Consider the following 6,343-nt stretch of genomic DNA (forward strand, 5'->3'; position numbering starts at 1 on the left):
TGGTAAAGCACTTACCTAGCATGCACAAGGTCTCAGAAGCAAAATGAAGGAAGGGAGGGAGGAAAGAAGGAGAGAGGAGCTAAAAGAACACACAAACATCAGAAATAGTCACTACCAAGTGCCAATGGCACTCATGACTTTTACATGACTTGACTTTGAGTTAAGATACGTTTATTCCGCCAAAGGGTTTCATGGTGCTGTTTCCATCCGTGCACTCGGCACACTTGGAACAAATTCACCCCCGATACCGCATTCCCATTCCTCTCTCCTCCATCCTTTTGCATCCATGTTTATATGAAAAAAAACAAAACTTTTTTATGGATGGTGTCTCCACTCATGGCATAACCTAGAACCTCAAGGATGTTTTTGAAAAGGAATAGACTAATAGGATGAAAAGAATGAAAGAAGCTGTGACCGTTTATCTCCCACTATCTGGGCACAGATCTACCCAGTGGGAGCTCTTGGGTCGTATGGATTAATGCACACACGTTAACATTTAGAAGAGACATTTATCCATGGTGATGATGAGTTATACAAAGCCAGTGCAATCCTGGAGATGAGCACATTTGTTTTAATGACTAGAGTAAATGGGTGTAGTAAATCCCGCCCTCCCCATACCAATAGCCAGTCTTTTCTTGTCTTCCCAGCCACCTCCACCCTAAAATTCTTAAAATAGTGTCAGCCTACTATAGAGGAAATAACAAGACACAACGAGTCAGTATCTAGCTATGTTAATAAAGTTTTGAACTCTAAAGACTTCCAAGCCAGAGCTGGGAAAGTAACTTAGTGGTAGAGTGCTTGCCTAGCGTGCATGGAGCCCTGAGCTCTATTCCTCAGTACCGCACACACAGAAAAAGCCAGAAGTGGTGCTGTGGCTTAAAGTGGTAGAGTGCTAGCCTTGAGCAAAAGAAACACAGGAACAGTGCCTAGGCCCTGAGTTCAAGCCCTATAACTGACCAAAAAAAAAAAAAAAAAAAAAGACTACCAAGTCAGACACCAGTGGCTCACATCTATAATCCTCGCTATTCAGGAGGCTGACATCTGAGAACTGTGGTTTAAAGCCATCCTGGACAGACAAACCTGAGTGACTCTTACCCCCAATTAATCATCAAAAAGCCAGAATGGAGGCATGGCTCAAGCCATAGAGTACAAACCTTGAGTGAGAAAGCTAAGAGACAGCAACTAGACCCTGAGTTCAATTCCCAGTACTGGCACCAAAAAATACATAAAAAATAAAAGCTAAAAATAAAACCAAAGGACCACAAGGGAAATTTTGGGTATAAGTGCCAACTCTAAAAGAAAATCATAGCTAGGTTTACAAGTTGTAAATGCTGCGCAAGGTGGGCAGATTTCTGCTTTCCCTGTCTATTTCGTCTGTCCCTGACAAGAAAAAAAGTATTAACCTCAAATAAAGCCATTATTAAAGAGATGTGTCATATTTATAGTCTTCTCTCTGTTTCAGGAATAGCTTGCTTTCAGCATTGAGAAAGTCACTTAAAATGGCTTGCTGTGTGTGTGTGTGTGTGTGTGTGTGTGTGTGTGTGTGTGTGTGTGTGTGTGTGTGTGTGTGTGTGTGTGTGTGTGTGTGTGTGTGTGTGTGTGTAGTACCAGTGCTTGAACTCGGGGCCTGGGCACTCACTGTTCTGTAGCTTTATCATTCATGGCTGGGGTTCTGCCACTGAGCCACAGCTCCACTCCTGCCTTGTTGATACTTCATTAGAAATAAGCATAGCATAGCCTTTCCTGCCTGGGCTTGCCTTGAACTGCAACTCTCAGATCTTAGTTTATTGAGTAGCTAGCAGTAGAGGTCTGAGTCACCAGTGCCTGGCCAAAATAGTTTTCTTAGGTCTGTGTTGGAATGATCAGAACCGCAGGGTAGCATGTGAGCCTTGCTGTTTGGTGTGAGTTTCTGTGAGCACTGGCTGGTGCGACTCCACCTGGCTGATGTCATCTTGCAAGAAAGACACTGGCGACATGAATTACTAGATTCTCCCAAGAACATCAGGAACAAAAACTGCTTCTTCAAGCTCCCATGCAACTGCATTCCAGCTTTGCTTTCCTGGTCTCACGACTTCCAAAGGGACTTTCACAGCCTACCAAATTTGCTTGGCCTTCCTTCTCCTCCATCAATAGGTAGCTTCTAATGCCATCTATTCATCTGTAATTCCCCAGATTACATCTCTCTCCTTCTCCTGAATTCTAAAGCAGATTCTTAGCTAGCTACTGGTACCCCGTCTGGCTACTCTGATAAAGAGTATAATCCTCAGATCAGCACCAGGGGGCAGCTTGTTAGACATGTAGAGCCTTGGGCTCTGTTTTAGAGCAACGGAATCTGAATCTGCTTTATAACAACATCCCAAGCTTCATACTCACATTAAAGTTTGAGAAGTGCTGGTCTCTATCACCACCGGGGCTTAGCGGTCTGCCCTGACCATGTTATTTATTTTAGGCAACTCTTCTGTCTGATTATCAGCCCTGCGTGGTCAGACACCATGGCTCATTTCACTTCCTACTTCTGGCACACATAGCAGAGACCCTGCGAACGGCATAGATATCCACAACGCCGCACTCAATTGCACTAAGATGCAAATAAGCAAATCTGCACCGATGCCTGGGTGGGTTCCTCACCCCCTTTTCAGGAAAGCTTTTGAGGCTAGGAAGAAGAGAAAAGGGACTCTGTCACCAGCCATTCACCAGCAGAGCTGCCATTGCCTCTCCCTATTATGACTTTAAAAAAGCTTACAAGTGGCGTGTAGTGGCTTGTCCTGAGCGGGGCCCTGTTTTGTTTTATAGAGTCAGTTAAGTAAAGCATTAGCAGGACGTTTGCACTAAATGGTGCCCAACAGCCTTGCCCTCTTCCTGACTCATTCGTAGTTTTTGAATTTGTTCAAGGAGCCAATTAGAGTGGCCGACGCATTCATCCTGCTCGGAACTGGCTATCCAGGCCATAATTGGGGCCTGTCTGAGGCTTTCCCTCGCAGAATCTACTTACCAGCCTCAGCCTGGGCTGACGCCCCCTCCCGTGGTAGCTGGATTCTTCAGCAGGACAGATGCACGTGTATGATTCACTCGGAGCTATGGCATTTCCTATTCAATTTTCCCGTTTTGTTCCTGTATCTGATCCTCATTTAAGAGGATTTCACAGGACCCGCAGGATCTGTGAAAATCAATGGGCAGTAAATTTACCTTGCAGACAACCTCAGAATGGGCCTCATTTACATCAGGAATTGCAACCTGGAAATGGAGTGGGAGCCCTGGGACCGCTCTGCCGATGCTCCGGATGTGCACTTCGGCCTCTGTGTCCAAGGGCTGCGTCCAGGGCTGCGTCCAGGGTTGCTTCCAGGGCTGCGTCCAGGGCTGAGCGGGAGCACAGAGGCAAAGCCAGCTCTGGGACACAGTTGCTCTGCAAATGAGAAGCAGCATTCGCTTAATTAAAGTAGCTCACAAATGTGTGTTAGATGCCCAGGCCGATGGTCCCTACAAATAAGTCTGTGGTTGGAATATTAGTGCTCATTTTCCAATTTGTCTTCTCTGGTTGCTATCTCACTTTACAGGGGAGTTTCCCAGATGTGCCGGATGACCATCTAGGGCACTTGTTACAGACTTGTATTCCAAGGCCTATGCCAGACCTCGTCAGGACTTCCCAAGGGCATCTGAATAAGCATCTGAAATCTACTCTCCATGTGATTCTTAATTGAATCACCTTCTATGAAGACTTAGTGCTTTCTGAAAGTATTTTTTATGACTCAAATTAGAAAAGCTCCTTTCTTCCTGTTCATTTATCTAGTCGAGAATTTCTTTGGAGAAATGTCTGTGTCCCAGATCTCATGCTAAGTGGGAAAACAAAGAGCAGAAAGCCAGGTCTCTCTGCCTTTGAGGAAACGGAAGGGAGACAGCACGTGACCAGGTACACAAACCATAATGGAGTGAGGGCCATGCAGGAATGAGACACAAATCAAAGCCTGCAGCTGTAGCTGATTCGAACTAATAACCTTACAAAGTAAAATGGTCATAGACAAAATGGTCATAGAATTAACTCTACTTATATACCATCACACACACACACACACACACACACACACACACACACACACACTCGGCACTGAATACGTATTGCATAAATTCATAAATACACTTGCCAATAACTATTTAATTAATAATGGAGACAGGTGCCGGTGGCTCACACATGTAATTCTAGCTACTCAGGAGGCTGAGATCAGAGGATCTGGGTCAAAGCCAGCCCAAGCAGAAAAGTTAACCAGCAAAATGCTACCATGGAGGTAAAACTCAAATGATAGTGCTATCCCTGAGCGAGAGTAGGGCCCTTGAGTTGACATTCCGGCACCAGCACAAATACAAAAAGACAAAGGGAGGCCCCCAGTGTCGCTGTGAGGGAGCAGGCCTCCTGAGCAGCTCTGACCACGCTCCCCGGGCTTTCCCACGAACCAGGCTCTTCTTTCACTGTCAGCACAGCAATGAGAACTGGCCCTCACTCAGGGCTTCTTTGTTTTGTTTGTTTCTTGCTATATCTGTTTTCTTCCAAACGCAAGCTATTTAATATGAATGTTATTCTTTCCAGGCAGACCATCATAGTCAACATGGGGCTTTCCACCACGGGGAATTTACCTTACTAAATAGGGATTAAGGCCATATATTTTTTTAGGCAGAGATTTAATTTTCCTGGAAAGAGTTTAAATATGCTCTGGAGGGACTTCAGGTTTGAATCCTCTGTGACAAAAATAAATTCATAAGTAATAAAATAAATAAGCCTAGACTTTGCTCCTCTGCTATCTACATTCCCATAGAAAGAACTCCAATTGAACCACAGCGGAAAAAGCATGCGTATTATTTGTGTCCTGTCATATTCTACCTGTTTTTCTAAATAATTGAACACTAAATGTCACCAGTAAAGATGAAGAGCAATTAAAGAGAGCACCTGTGACCCCCACGCTCAACTTAAGCTGAAGTACAGGAGAGCGCTTTTCATTAATGTCCTCATTCTACCTTTAAAGGAATCTGGTTTCACTACTCATAAGCCTTATGAGTCAATAATTACTAAATAGGAATAGCCACATAATGGTTGAGACCCAGCTGTCTAAGAATTGAACCTGCAATAAAAGAGTTGTCATCAGAATCTCAGAGCTCTGATTACGTCTTTATGTGGTTTCCATATTGTGGTCAGGAAGACTGGCCATGTCCGAGGCCTCTGGGTATCCCAGACATAGTTGGACATTTCCCTTTCCCTTTCCCTTTTCCTTTCCCTTTCCTTTTCCCTTTCTTTCTCTTTCTCTTTCCCTTTCCTTTTTCCTATCCCTTTCCCTTTCTCTTTCTTTCTCTTTCTCTTTCTCTTTCCCTTTCTCTTTCTTTCTCTTTCTCTTCTCTTTCCCTTTCCCTTTCCCTTTTGCTTTCTCTTTCTCTTTCTCTTTCCCTTTCCCTTTCTCTTTCTTTCTTTCTTTTTCTTTCTCTTTCCCTTTCCCTTTCTCTTTCTTTCCCTTTCTCTTTCTCTTCTCTTTCCCTTTCCCCCTCCCTTTCCCTTTCCCTTTCTCTTTCCCTTTCTCTTTCTCTTTCTCTTTCTCGTTCTCTTTCCCTTTCCCTTTCCCCTTCCCTTTCCCTGTCTCTTTCTTTCTCTTTCTCTTTCCCTTTTGCTTTCTCTTTCTTTTTCTCTTCTCTTTTCCTTTCCCTTTCCCCTTCCTTTGCCTTTCTCTTTCTTTCTCTTTCTCTTTCCCTTTCTCTTTCTTTCTCTTTCTCTTTCCCTTTTGCTTTCTCTTTCTCTTTCCCTTTCGCTTTCTCTTTCTCTTTCTCTTTCCCTTTCCCTTTCTCTCTTTCTCTCTTTCTCTTTCCCTTCCTTCCTTTCTTTTTGTTGTTGTTGGTGGTGGTGGTTATAGAATGTGAACACAGGGCCTGGGCGCTATCCCTGACCTTTTTTGCTCAAGTCTAGGGCTCTACTATTTTGAGCCATAACTTTGCTTCTGGTTTTCTAGTGGTTAATTGGCAGTTAAGAGTCTCATGGGCATTCCTGCCTAGGCTGGCTTTGAACCAAGATCCTCAGATCTCAGCTTCCTAAGTAGCTAGGATTGCAGCCATGAGCCACCAGCAACTAGCTTTCTTTCTTTCTTTTTTCTTTGCAGAGCTGAAGACCAAATTCAGGGCCTTGTATTTGCCGAACAAGTGCTCTTCCACTGAGCCAAGCCCCCCGCCTCTAGACCTTTAATACAATGATGAATGATGAAGGTACTTTTCATACTCTGTGTCCACCATACTTATTCATATTATTTTTGAATAACAAAGAAAATCAAAACAATAAAACAATGATATTACTCGTCGTGAGGATGATGTGGTAGTG

The sequence above is a fragment of the Dipodomys merriami genome, unplaced genomic scaffold, assembly GCF_024711535.1.
Source record: "Dipodomys merriami isolate MVZ:Mamm:240054 unplaced genomic scaffold, mDipMer1.0.p SCAF_81, whole genome shotgun sequence".
Classification (NCBI taxonomy): Eukaryota; Metazoa; Chordata; class Mammalia; order Rodentia; family Heteromyidae; genus Dipodomys; species Dipodomys merriami.